General features: G+C 29.3%; 1 pseudogene; it reads right to left on the reverse strand.

Moving 5' to 3' along the window:
* Positions 1-4,298: 4,298 nt before the first annotated feature.
* On the reverse strand, positions 4,299-5,934 carry LOC106388372 (annotated as a pseudogene).
* Positions 5,935-15,520: the final 9,586 nt, after the last annotated feature.

Consider the following 15,520-nt stretch of genomic DNA (forward strand, 5'->3'; position numbering starts at 1 on the left):
GAGGATTAGTGCTGGTAAATTTTTTGCAATTTCTTTTTCTTCTTAATAAGATTAGAATAGGGCGGCTATAGCTAATTCATTGGAGAATAATTGCACTTTTTAATCTTAAGTTTTTTAGTAATTAAACCCCTCAACTAAAGATGAATCGTAAAAAAAACCCTCAACTAAAAATCTTGTGAAATAAACCCTCAACTTTAATTCCGTTAACATATGTTACCCTCTGTCTAAAAAACGGTGACGGAATGTGACATATGTTAACGGTTTATAAGTTGAGGGTTTATAATGTTTGAAAATTTTGTTGAGAATTTTTTTTACGATTCAAAAATAGTTGAGGGGTTTTATCACTAAAACTAATTTATAAATTTTAATACATTAATCTATTATAAAATTAATTTATACATCTTAAATTAATAAATTTCAACACTACTTACAACTTATTATAACTTCAAAATATTAAATTATTTGATACTTGGCAATAGTGATATAAAAAAAATTGTGTTTATATCGTCATTGTCAGATATCAAATAATTTAAAGTTTCTAAGTTATATTAACTGTTAAGTAGTGTCGAGGATAATTTATCCATGAAGTCAATCTTTCTATTTAGAGTAGGAATCACTTTTTCATATTTTCATGATTTTCGTCATCCGGCTCATACTTTCCTATTTTCCTATATTGTTCTTGATTTATTGTATTACTTTATGTTTCAAATATATTACTGATCAAGAAAATAAAAATATAACGTATTTATTCAGAAATAAATGAGTTAAAAATAATCATGCATTATTTTGGAGGGGAGGGGGGAAATATGAGCCGGATGACAGAAATCATGAAAATAGGAAAAAATGCGTCCTACTCTAAATAGAAAGATTAATTTCATGGATAAATTATCTTCGACACTACTTAAGACTTAATATAACTTAGAAACTTTAAATTATTTGATATTTGACAATGACGATATAAACACACAATTTTTTTTATATCACTATTGCCAAATATCAAATAATTTAATATTTTGAAGTTATAATAAGTTGTAAGTAGTGTTGAAAATTATTAATTTAAGATGTATAAATTAATTTTATAATAGATTAATGTATTAAAATTTATAAATTAGTTTTAAAGGTTTATAAATCAATCTAAAACAATGTATAAATAATTTAATAATATGTAATGACTTTTAGTGATAAAACCCCTCAACTATTTTTGAATTGTAAAAAAAACCCTCAACAAAGTTTTCAATATTATAAACCCTCAACTTATAAACCGTTAACATATGTCACCCTCCGTTACAGTTTTTTAGACGAAAGGTAACATATGTTAACGGAATTAAAGTTAAGGGTTTATTTCACATGATTTTTAGTTGATGGTTTTTCTTACGATTCATCTTTAGTTGAGGGGTTTAATTACTAAAAACCCTAAATCTTACTAGGGATTTTCCCCTACCCGGGGTTTAAACATTATATTTGTATATAATATCTCTATATATATTATTAATATATATCGTGATCAATTTAAATAGTTTAGTTAGTTTTCTTTTAAATAATTCAGATATTTTTGGATAATTTTAGTAAATTTTCAATGATCTTTAAATGATTTGAAACATTGGTTATAACCCATTTCTGATCAAACCTGAAATGAACTGAATCCATCAAATTTCAAAACCAAATGTTATGAACATAGTATTAAAAATTAAAAATTCTTAAAAATTCAATCAAGCGGAAACAACAAAATCTAATTGTCATAGCTAGGGCTTGGTTTTAGGAAATTCAGGTTGGTTTTGGTTAAGATGCTTCGGTTCCAGGTAAATTTGGGTCAGTCTAACCGGTTTCAGAACGGATCAGATACACTATTATACCCATAATATTATATTTTCATTTATTTTTCTGAGGTACAATTCAACGTTTCTTAAACAGACTTAAGTTTAAACAAGCATCTGACCGATTCTGGATAAGAACCATACCTGGATCGATAACCATGGATAATCATACTAATATCCATCGGATAAATATGTTATGACTGGAACCGAACCAAACCGATCCATTTCAGGTCGTATCTAGTTTGGTATTCAATTTTGGTTAAATGTCCTAGGCATAGTCATAGCCTCAAAAGTTAAGAGAACATCAATATTTATATTATTAAAACTGAAATAATATCTTTCGTTTAAGTTAAAAATTACAGATTTTGCCACTAAGATATTAATTATTCCTACATCTTAGCATTAATTATCTTTCCATAATTTAAAACAAGCATGTAACATACTTTAATCATTTCTAACTAATTAATGATAAAATATATTATTTCAAAATAATGGAAAATAAAATAAATTTTTTGACATATCTATTTATGTATTGCTAATAATTTAAAAGTTTAATTATACATGTAAATACTAAATTTAACAATATATAAATTATTGATACAAAATAATATTCAAAAATGTTATTTTACCATTTATTCTTCAATCTACAATTCGACCTCAGGCTGAGGTACGAATGACAAGAAGAATTCACCACAATTTTTTCTGATTTTTCTCTCAAACTATGACTGGTTATTTTCTATTATATATGGCTATCACAGGACGTCCAAAAGAGAAAAGAAGGTAGTTATAGTATAGTAGTTGCTTTATTTGAGGGTTTTCTCTTTATACAAAGCAATGTGGTGAGTAGACATGTGGAGAGCTACTTCATCAATTTCATCACAAAGTATGACCGGGTGAGGACAACTGGAAAGGTACTTCATCATTCTGAGCAATAAGCTGCTGTCATTTCCCTCGTACGAAGAAATCTTTACTCAGACATGTGAGGAGCACATGTCTTGGTTCAGCAAGGAAGCAATCATGCGGCTTGTGATTTGCATGTGATCTTTAATGAGCAAGCAGACTAAGCAGCTTATAAAAAGCATATGCCTTTTTAATGAAGAAGCAAAACAATCAAGCAGCGTATTTCTATCACATGACTATGTAAATGAATCAACACATGATTGATTTACTGAATTCCACTTACGAAACACCATCCACGGAATACCATTCACAGAATCATCCATGGAACACCATCCACGGAATACCATTCACAGAATCATCCATGGAACACTATCCACATATGTTAGTACGCTTATTATTAATATAAATAATAATCAAATATGTTATATTAACTAATTTTTTAAGTGGTCCTACTATGACTTGTTAATGATATATGAAAATATGACCCTAAATTAATAGATTAGATTACATATTTTGCCACTAAGATATTAATTATTCCTAGATCTTAGCATTAATTATCTTTCCATAAATTAAAACAAACATGTAACATACCTTAATCATTTCTAACTAATTGATGATAAAATATATTATTTCAAAATAATGAAAAATAAAAATAATATTTTCTTACATAATTAATTATGTATTGCTAATAATTTAAAAGTTTAATTATACATGTAAATACTAAATTTATTAATATATAAATTATTGATACAAAATAATATTCAAAAATGTTATTTTACAATTTATTCTTCGATCTACAATTCGACCTCAGGCTGAGGTACGAAGGACAAGAAAAATTCACCATAGCTTTTTCTGATTTTTCTCTCAAACTGTACTGATTATTCTCTGGTATATATGTCTATCACAGGAGAAAAGAAGATAGTTATAGCATAGTAGTTATTTCATTTGAGGGTTTTCTCTTTACACAAAGCAAGGTGGTGAGCAGACATGTGGAAAGCTACTTCATCAATCCCATCACAAAGTATGACCGAGTGAACAATAAATTGATGTCTTTTCCCTCCTACAAAGAAATTTTTGCGCAGACATGTGCTCCTCACATGTCATGGTTCAGCAAGGAAACAAGCATGCAATCAGTTGCAGCTCACATAACTGATTTACTGAATTTCACCCACGGAACACCATCCATAGATCCATCCATGAAATACCATTTGTGGAACACCATCCACGGCACCATCTATGGAACACCATTCAAAGAACCATCCATAAAACACCATCCATCTTATTTGATCTACTGAACGTTTATTTTTTTTTGTAGACGGGGTATTACACTCATATTCAGAGTTAGTCATGGAGTAGCAGCCGGCAGCCCAAGAGGGAAGTCCTTTGCTTTCATTCGCCAAATAGACAATCATCATAATTATTAGAGTATTGATGTTTGCTTGGAGATTTTGTTCTTGGTGGCCTAAAAAGCCAATTCTTATATTGTTGGCAATGGCAACGAAAATTTTTATGTAAAGGAAAAATGATTATAGAAAAAAAAAAGAATTATATCTGAAAATGTTCTTATTCTGATAGCAAGAGATATAATTAATCATTATAGATATGTTACTTAGTTAATTAAAATCTCCATACAAACTTATGAGGCCAGACATCCACAGAAAGACCTTACAAAACAGGACTCAAGAAAAGAAAATGAAGTGGGTACACAATCCCTTTCTTGCAACCAACACTCTCTTTACGAAGCTTATTGCGTCGGTTATGATCATAGTAGTATGTTTTTAGACTTCCATATCCAAAACCAAAAACTAAATATACAAAAAAAATAAAAATAAAGCGAAGGACGCCCAATTCATCCGTGGCTGCTGCAGCTGCTAATAGATGCGCATAAACGCAGCTCTTTGTGGACGGATGAACCAGATTAGTGCCAAATGTTACCTACCATTGGCATGACACTATTTAATACATATAGAATAAGTCTTTTAGGTAGTTAATAGACAATGGTCGGGTCTATAAAAGCTCGTCCCATCGTCTTATTAGCCGCTTCTTGTTCAGAAGAGCTTCTTTAAGGATTCGTGCATAGTTAAGCACGAATCTTCCAGGTCCTCCTCGTCTATCATCATCATCTCCTCTGAACGACACTCCTCACTGCAAAACGCTTTCTCACCTCTGCAGTTAATCACCACACAAACATCACAAGTTTAGATTTTTCCGAAACCTCTAAAGCATTTCCTCATACAATTATGCATGTGAAGTTCCAGATCTACCTAAGTTGGGCAACTCAACCATCCTATGTTTGCGTGTGCATATGCACATTTTTGTGTGTACTAGAGAGTACTGGTAACGGAACACGCACCTGTACATGTATATGTCGTAGCCAACTTCAAGTTTCTTGTTGCAGAAGTCACACACGCTGAGAAAGTGATCCGTGGGAAACATGGATTCTAACTCTGTTTCAAATTGCTTCTCTTTGTTTATAGCCTCATTCTTTTGACACTCTAAAACTCGGTCACCATAAATATGAGTGGTCTTCGGGTTAGGACCATGCGCAATGATACAAGTGTAGTCCTCTGACATCTCCATATGATCCTCAGATAGACAAGAGGAGGATGCACTGTCTGAACCAATCCCTGGAAAGTACCCTTCTGCGATGACCTTGGATTGAGACAGAACTCGGGCCTTTCTCGGACAATCATTCTCAGAGAAGGAGCGGTTTCTTAACCCGATTGGCTCGGTCTCATCACCGATCTCAAAAATAACACCAGATCTTTTCTTTTCGACATCCAAGGACTTGGTTTCTGGAAACAACCTGGGATGTTTGTCTTTAATCTCAGAAAACTTGAGCCTCAAGGCTGGTCCAAACACGACATCTGGTGACAAAACCCCATCATCACGAAGAGAATCCACAATGCTTAGCCCAACTTTATCAGGGACACAACAACAGTTAAGATGAGCAGTGAGTGATGATCTAGGAGATCTGAGGAAGAAGGGCTCAGCCATTTTAGACAACACCCTGAATTCTAGAGGAGATTTAGGGCTCCTGAGAAAATCAGAATCAGAGATGCACTTGTTGTTGTTCAGACCGATCAAGAGACTCCGAGTGAGTGGGTTAGTGATCGCTTTGGTGTTGTTGTGTCCGACCAGATCGGTTTGCGGATCTACAGACTGAGACATTGTTTCATCTTGTTCTTGTTTTCAGCATTTACGGTTACGGTTCTTCGATCTGTTTCATAAACCAAAACATATCAGAGACTAGTATAACTCTATATAACGTTATGCCGATAAACTAGCATGATCAGATAAGTACAAATGGGAAAACAAATATGGATATACGTGAAATCTAGAAGGATCCAAAGAATGAAAATTTCCAAGAATATACCCCAAATATTTTTTAAGGTGATTTTCTGTGAGGAATTTCAGCAGAGAAATGTTTGCAACGGACAAAATAAAATGATTTGTGATTGTTTGGTAGTCTACAAATAAGCCTTAAAATTATATAAATATATTTAGACTATAAAAGAAAATTCTGAAGTATTAAACAAAACCTAAAAAAAACGTGTAAACTATATGTATAACAGGGATTAACATGCAATCTTTGTATGGACAAGAATTTTCTAGAGAAAGTAAATTCGAAGCAGATGCATAAGAAATTACAATTAACTAACAAGATGGGTTTCTTCTTACATGGATCTTGTAATGTTTTTTTTTTTTGTGCACTGATCTTGTAATGGGACATGAAACAGCAAAGATATGAATGAGAAACTGGAGAAGTAGATAGGGAAATAAAAATAGATCGACCCGAGTGGATCTTTAGAGGGGTCGGGAGGAAGGATCCGGAAGCGCGTGAAAGAATCTGAGTTCTTTTCTCTCTCACTCAAGTTCTTGAAGAAAGAGAAAGCTTGAAATACTTGGCTCTCTTCTCACTCTTCTCTATACCATTTCTTGGCCCTTTATGCACTGTTCTTTGTTGTTAAAAAAATAAATGCAACTGTTCTTTCTGCGTATTAATATTTTTTTTTTATGTCGTGGAGGTGTCCGTTTCACACGCTCTTCTTTCAAAAAAGAACCAAGAAATTTACAAATTTGACAAGACTTTTCCTTTTATTTTCTTTCTACCGAAAATGAATATAATAAATTTGGTGGGAAGAGCATGTCACAGTTTGGGCATCTTTATTCTTTCGATAGAAGATATGCAGAAATGTTTGCCTAGCTGAATCATTTTCATTGTATTTTTGTATACATTATATTGATATAAGTCAAATCAATTATCCTACCTTCTTAGAATGTAAAATATAATTTATGATTCTCTAACTAGAACCTTAAGATTTTTCCATAAAATTTTATTATGTTGATTGTTCTATTCCGATTTGGTTTTCTGAACCATCTCTTGTTTGCGTAAGATGTTTGAGGTCAAAAAAAAAATTGAAAATCAATTATTTTTCAAATAAATTATTAAACTTCAATCAAAATCAACATTGACTCAAACAATACTAGTCAAATGATATGTGTATAATATTTGATAAATTTTGTATTATGTTTCGAGTTTTTACATTAATGTCTAGTTTTTGTTTAACTAAAGTTTTCACCTTTTACTTATGATTAGTCAGTTCTTTTTTAAAAAAAATAAGGTAACGATATAACTCAGCAGTAGAGTATCTTCTAAACTTGGTGGATATTATAAGTTCCAAATTAATTTTCTCTAAGTTTTTTAAAAACTACTTTCTTTTATATTCTATTGTGGCTTTGTTTATTTTCATATATTATCATATAAAAAATTTAATACAAAAATTCCTATGATACTAATAGTTGTGTAATTAAATAACAAAATTATAGTAAATTAATTTCATAAGAACTCTAAGATAATTTTATTAAATTGAATTCTTTGAGTAATGCAATGAGATTCAAATATTCAATAACAAGTATGGATTTTTATCACCAAGAAAATAGGTTGAATACATTTTTCATATTAATTTTACTATTTATGTAACAACTAAAAAAAACTGAAACATATTTGGAAGATAGAAAATTTTGCCAGACTAAAACAACGTTTACCTTTTGATTAATCCAATGATCACTTGTATCTTGCTTGAAAAAAAAAAGTTAAACCATTGATCACAAAATTTTTAATGTGAGACTTTTACCATTTTTAGTAATATATTGTTGTTTTAAAAAAAAAATCAAAATATAACATATATGAATAAATCTAAATATTTTCATTATATGCATAATGTGATTGTCTAATTTCTTTTAATAATATAAAATTAAAAAAATACTAAAAATTGTTATCAAATACGTATTATTCATAATCATCAATGGGAAATTCTCTCAAATAGTTTTTTTTAAGTTTTTGTCACAAAAATAGCCTTCAAAAAAGAAAATGACCAAAATAGCCCATTTTATTTTGAATTTTTTATTTTTTAAAATTTGAAACCATATCCTCAAAACCCCACCCCTTAACTCTAAACCCTAAGTCTAGATTAGTTAACCCTAGCGTTAAAATACAAAAACTTATTTTGGTCATTTTCTTCATTGGTGGCTATTTTTGTGACAAAACCTTTAAAAAGGCTATCGTAGGAAATTCTTCATCATTAATTGTCATATATATGTTAATCATATTAGGTAATTTCGTAGCTTTAATTTAAGGAAATAATTGAGAATATTATTTTGGGTACTACTAATTAATTTGATAGTTAGTTTAATAAAAAATATATATAATATATATTTATAAAAACCAACTTATTTATCTAAGGATTCTAAGAATCATCCTAGTAATAATACGTGGTTACGAAAACCTGTCGTAATTCTCCTTGGCTAATATACAGGAGATATTGATTTGTTGCTTCTTGTTACATTAAGAGTTAAGAGTGACATGAAGTTTGACGAATTAGCGTGATACTAAAATAATTTAAGCATTAGATTTGAACATCTTTTGGTTTAGATAGTAATATTTCCAATAGCTGGGTTTTAATTAAACTCCGGTTAGTCAATTTGATAGCAAGTCGTATATGATAATATAATGTTTATATGGTCACAATTTTGATGTTAATTAAGGGTGACAAAAAGACTAAAATACCATTAATGAAAATCAGAAAAATGATTTTAAATTTTTTTACGACGGAATAATTTTAATCTCAGTGACAATTTGTGCAAATTGCATATGGAATAAAAATTAATTATAATATGTTCTCCTCTTTTAATAAAGTAGATAGATACAATAATGACGAAGTACGAACAAAATAACGATTTACTGATGTTTATGTGCTATATATTTTTAAACGAATTACTGATGTTTATTCGCTATATTTTTTTTAAAGAATTATTGATGTTTATTCGCTATATTTTTTTTTAAACGAATTCAAATGTTAAACCACATGGAAATTTTTATAAAACATACTCTCTCTATTCCTGAAAGAAAGATTTTATAGAGTATTCACGCATATTAAGAATATAATAAATGTTTACAATTAAATTAATTGTTTATTTTACTATGCATTTTCCAACAACCATCAACCAATAGTATTTAATCAATTCAAATATTTTCAATTAATTTTTCTTAAAATCATACAATTTATCAACATTAACTACTAAAAGTACCTTAAAATTCTAGAAAATCTATTATTTTGGAACAAACAATAATTCTAGAAAATCCTACTTTTAGGAACAGAGGGAGTAACTGATAGTTTTTTTTAAAGAAAAATTATTTCTTTACTTTAATATCAAGATTAATTTTGTTACCTTTTTTTGACGTCATCAATATTTTCTATTTTGTTAACTTTTTTTATAATATTTTTGTTAACTTTCATTTTGTTAACACATATAGTATTTTTTATCTCTATGAATAACAGCACATCCATCTCTATTTTCTTTTACACATCCATCTCTAATTTTGTTAACTTTCATTTTAATGAAATTACATTATATATAAAATATATTTTTGTTTAAAATCTTATAAATATTTTCTTTCTTATATATTTTATCTCGAAAAATATAAAAAAGGAATTTAAATAAAAGGAAAAAGAAAATATTTTCTTTTTCATTAATCAAATCTTAGTTTATGTTGTTAAATTATTTTTGTTATAACTTTGAGAAAGTATTTATTTAAATAAAATATTTATTACTATATATATATATATATTATGTTTGTTTAAGATTATCATTTAAAAGTGAAGATTATTTAAGTACTTTAAAATCAAGATTATTTGTGAACTTTCCTTTAGTTAATCACATCGAGGGTGATTGGTTGGGATGTTGCTTTAAATTTTGTGCTGTGAAAATTTGGCTGTATAATTATTGATGTAGATGTTTCTGATGTAGATGTACATTTTTCCTACAGCCTATAAAATATTGATTTACAACATAGGGGTTTTTTTGTCGGTAACTTAAACAGTCGACTCATATAGATTCTGCAAACCAATTTGGTAACTCTGCATCTATATGGACAACAAATGACGGTTGCGTCCTTGCACTACGTGTGAGATTGTCCGCTTTTGAATTTTGCATCTGTGGTATATGAATGAACCATGAACTGTTAAAAATAGAGGTTTCATCCATTTTTAACTTTTTGGTCGTAGCTTTAGAAATTGATTTAAAGTATAATTGATGTTTTTAGAAGCTGTAGATAAAAGTTAAAGCTAAAGTAAGTATCGACAGCCTAGCCAATCACCTCCAATATATAGAAAACATATCTAAGTTTTATACATGTTCCTTATTGTATATATTATTTTGGAAAATATAAAGAAAAAGGAAATCTAAAAAAAAAATATTTTTTTAATAATGACAACCAAATAAATTTAATTCATTAGAGCTATCATTGCAATTAACTATCATAAGAATTAATATGAGCGCGTCACATATGAAACAAACTTTCACAAATAATGTTATAGAGATGTTACGTAATATTCGTTATTTTTTTTTTAAATATTTTTAAATATAAACTATTTTTACATTTCAATGCAATTTTATTTATTTGATATTGTATGAAACATAAAAATATGTAGGTTTTTAATTATTGGTTGAAATGTTGAATTTAATATTAAATGATATTTTCTTAAAAGTAACAATTTTATTAATCTTTGTGATTTTAAATAAAATAAATTGTACTTTGAAAGAGATGGAATAGAAGAACATACTGAAAATAAAGTTTGAAGACCTCCAAATCAAGAAAATATAACTTAATCGATCCTCTTGTCCAATAATTATAAATTGATTGAAGAGAAGTTCACTAGAATTAATTGTTCAACTACAGAAAATGATATTTTGACATTTTTTTACAGAGTGGGGGTTACTCTAAGCTCTGAGGAAGAAAAAGTGAATATTGGGTAGTCCTTGATTTTTTTTTTGTTAGAATAAAAAATCTTGGATGATAAACTAAAGACAGGGTTAAATCCTTTATCAAAAAAGAAAACTAAAGATGTGGTCGAATAAAGCCAATAAAAGATCAATTTTTAATCAAATTTTAATTAAGAAAAATAGAAATAGTTTTTGTTAAATAATTTATTGAGTTATCCGTTTTTCAATAACATGGCCTGTGATTTTTTGCTGATTCATTGCTATTAGAGGTGTTGGAGATGTTATTTATGGTGTGTATATGAAGACTGGATCTTTTAATTTATTCTAATTTATTTTATTTTATGATTTATGAACCGATGTAACTAGCACTTGTTGATTTGTTGCATAGTCATATGGTGAAGCCTTATATTTACAAAGTGGTTTACCAAAAAAATCCAATACCTTACAAAGTAAAATATTTATTTATTTTTATTTTTTTGAAAAATATTTATTTGTTTATATTCTCAATTCAGTTAACATGGAAGAACTATTTAGTTCTCTCTCGGCCAAAATGTCTTTATTTCTCTCCTTTGAATAAACAGAGCAAATAAGCTTTTAAGGATTCTTTCTTTCACACACTAAACGACAAAAGGTCGAGAAAAAAGAAACCACAAAAAGTATTGTATTTGTGAGAAGACGCGTATACGCGGAGAAATGTTCACGGACGTTGTCAGGATCCTTGCTAGGACATGTGGGTGAAATGTATCCCCTCTGTGTGCTTTTCGTGCAACCACAATTGGTAAAAAGTATAAGTTTGAAAATCAGCACATCTACGGCAACTTTTGAAAAATAAAAACAAAACACATCTTTTTCGTTGCGAGTTTTAAAATTAACATTTTTTTGTTTGTTTTGCTAGTGCGCTTGACAGTGGCTTAACCACCTAATGTTTTATTTACCGACAGATTTTTTTTTCTAAGATTCGTTTTTTGTTTCTATGACCACCGAACAAATTGTAAAATGAAAAATCTATAATTTAACAATAACCAAACATTTCTAATTCTTCCGTCAGAGTGACTGTCAGGCAGCTGACGCATCACACCATCATTCTCCTCGCTTGCACTTTACATTTTTTTTTTTGAAAACACTTTACATTTTTCTTATCTAAACATTTTGGTGAACTTTAAAGAAAAGAATTGTTGTTTTCCGTGTATCAAGCACTTGTGTTTTTTCTCGACTTTGATACTTTTATCATAACCATGCACCGACATAATGTCAGAATCACTGTTCAAGGTGGTGCAGAAAATTCAGCTGCGTACAAACAAAAGGTGGCTCGTTAACCTATGGTCTAATAAAATTTAATACAATTACAAAATGTAATGAATTTTTAAAAAAATACAGAGTATTTTTATTTGTTCATAATATATTTTCTATAAATCAACTATAAAATATATGTTTTTCTATAAATCAACTATAAAATATATGTTTTTCTATTTATTTAAAACTTATATAAAAAGTATTTAATGTAGTTATATGTTCTGATAGGAGCCGTGCGAGATGAAAGTCTCATGCACGGTTTTGAATGAGAAAAAAAAGTGAGGAATTCTCTTTTCGACTCTGACTCTCCCACTCCTACAGGAATTTGCTTATCAACCCCTCGAACAGTACTATAAGAATCGGTACTGAACATCCCTCTGTAATTGTACACGCTCCCATAGAAAAAAGGGAGGAAAGCTCTCCATTCCTGGTTCTCCTGTACATGGATCCTTTAGAACCATAAGAATCCTGAGTTGGAATTGGATTCCAACTCATCACCTTTTGAGAATGAGACCTATTCTGGGACATACAATGCATTACAGACGTAAGATCATTACGTTTCAACCAGTTTATCATAATTAAACGAAAACCCTGAAAAATTCATTTTTGTTTCGAATCTTTTTTTATCGATATTCGTGTTTACTACTCAGTCAACCTTTATCAACGAGATAAAAAGTGAACTTTTGCTTTCGGGGTGAAAGAAAAGATAGGAAATTTGTCTTTTGGATTTGTTGCTAAATTATCGATATTAAACCCGAAACTCCCGACGGATGGCCAGTGATCCAAGTAAACGAAAGAATCGGTTATATGAAAATAATGTGTATAAATACCTTTTTACATAAATTATACTCCCTCCGTTTCAGATTACTTGTCGTTTTAGACTCAGATTAAAAAAACATTTAATTTTGTATATTTACTAGATAAAAATATCATTACCAATACACCTAACCACATTTCAACCAATTGAAAAATAGATTAAAATATAAAATCAATAAATTTTGCATTGAAATTATAAAACAACACTTATTTTGAAACAAAAATTTTACCCTACAATGACAAGTAATCCGAAACGGAGGGAATATTAAATATATATGAATATGTCAAGTATATAAATATATTAGTATTTACGAAAATATTATAGAATTTAATATGTCTATATATATAAATAATATATTATTTTACATATTTTTATAAAAAATCATCTTAAATTTAATAATACCGAAAAGAAAGATAAAACCAAAAATTTATATTTAAAAGAATTTTGTGGTTTATGAATGAAAAAGTGAAGTGAATTTGAAAGTGAATATAATGAATTAATAATGTAGACTGATTATTAATAATTAATAGAAAATAATTAGATGTTCATTCATTGTCATCTGCATCCCATTCTAACCCCTAGTTTAGTTATTGGAGACCATTTTTTTAACAAAAGTATGATATGCTCTTAATGAGAAAAAATTAATCTATCACGTTTTTTTAATGAATCTTATATATTTTTTATTTATTAAATACTCTTAAGATGATAATAAAGTCAAAAGTACACCCATTTTGTCTCTTCTTCTCTTTTTTTCTCTTTCCTCCACGACTCTCTTCTCCAACTCTTCTCCAATCCATTCACAAACCCTTCTATTAAAAGTTTTATTCGATTTTAATTCAAAACCTGCAGCACTCTGAAGCCATTGTTGAGGATTAAGAAGTGTAATTTTCAAATTTTGGTACATTTTTTTTCTATTATTGGTCTCTAGCCTAAATCCATTTGATGTTTTTTGGCGGTTAAGAAGCTGATCATATGATTGAAATACATCAAAAATCATAAAAGTCAAACTATAGAATCTGTTTTACAAGAAAGCTTATTTGAATGAGGATGCATGAATTCTATATTATCGTAGACAATGCTACCGCCAAAAGTTCAGCTTTTAGGTAGTTTCAGGTACTTTTGCCATGGTTTCAAATCAGTCTCCTAGGAGTGCATGAGTGCATGCACATGAGATGTAATGCTAACTTGATAGTAAGAGACAAGATGGAATAAATCAAAATGTGTGTGATATTCATAGTGAATCTCCTACGTCACACACTTTTTGATCATATACAAATAGGTTAAGATCTTTTGAATTTAATGTAGATTTGGATAATGTTACAAGTGGAAGCTTGCCATTGGATGTCAAGACACGGTGGAATTCAAACATGTTTAATGTTCACAACAACTCATAAGTTCAAAGTAGCATTCAAAAAGATTGATGGATAAGAAAAGGTGTACAAAGAATAGTTTGTAAGTTTGAGAATATTGAAAAAGAATTAGGTCTCCTTAGCTAAGGGATTGGAATGAGGTTGAGAAGTTATGTCAGTTTCTTATGATATTATCCAACTCGATATTTGTGGTATCAACTTCAACCTCTCTCAATGCGCATAGGTGTTATGGTAAAACAATCACCATAGTGACAAATCTGTTAGCACTTAGAAACAAATATTCTTATTTGAAGTCTAAGACAGACAAAATTATTTAGGAAATTTGACAGAAATTGGGATGATCTGAGAATATTAACATGATGTCAATTGTGACAACAGTCTTGATCCAACCAAGAAGTTGGAGCTTGCGGAGATGTTTTTTATTGAGCTGTATAGGCAAGACACTATCAAATATAAAGAGATGCGTGACTCGAAGATTAATGTTGTGAACTTTTTTTTTCAAATAGTACAATGCAAGATATGGAAACAATAACAAGTCAAACCAAACATCTCAGTCCACCAATTCATTTCAGTTCACCAATTCATCTCAGTTTTCCGGGGAGCAGTGTATTGAAAGAATGGAGATAGTGGACAACTGTATGGGTTATAAAAGAATGGATGTTAGGTACAAGCAAAAGATAAATAAAATATGAGTTACAAAAAATGAGTTGAGAACATACCTAAAAAAGTAAGAAAACTCTTTGATTTGGTGATTGGAGTGGAATATGATGCATCTCATCTCATGGTGGAGAGAAAACAAAGCTAAGTATCCTATCTTATTTGAGATGATTGCTTTGGATATTTTAGTCAAGCAAGTATCATCAGTTGCTTCAGAAAGTATTTTTAGTACTAGTGGTGGAATTCTAAAACCACATATGAGTTGCTTAACTCATATGGTTAAAGTTATAATGTGAACATAACAGTCGATGAAACAATACCTCTTAATGGAGTGAAGAAGGCTTACTAATGCATAAATTCTTATCGATCTTGAAGATGTGTAC

The sequence above is a fragment of the Brassica napus genome, chromosome C3, assembly GCF_020379485.1.
Source record: "Brassica napus cultivar Da-Ae chromosome C3, Da-Ae, whole genome shotgun sequence".
NCBI classification, from domain to species: domain Eukaryota; kingdom Viridiplantae; phylum Streptophyta; class Magnoliopsida; order Brassicales; family Brassicaceae; genus Brassica; species Brassica napus.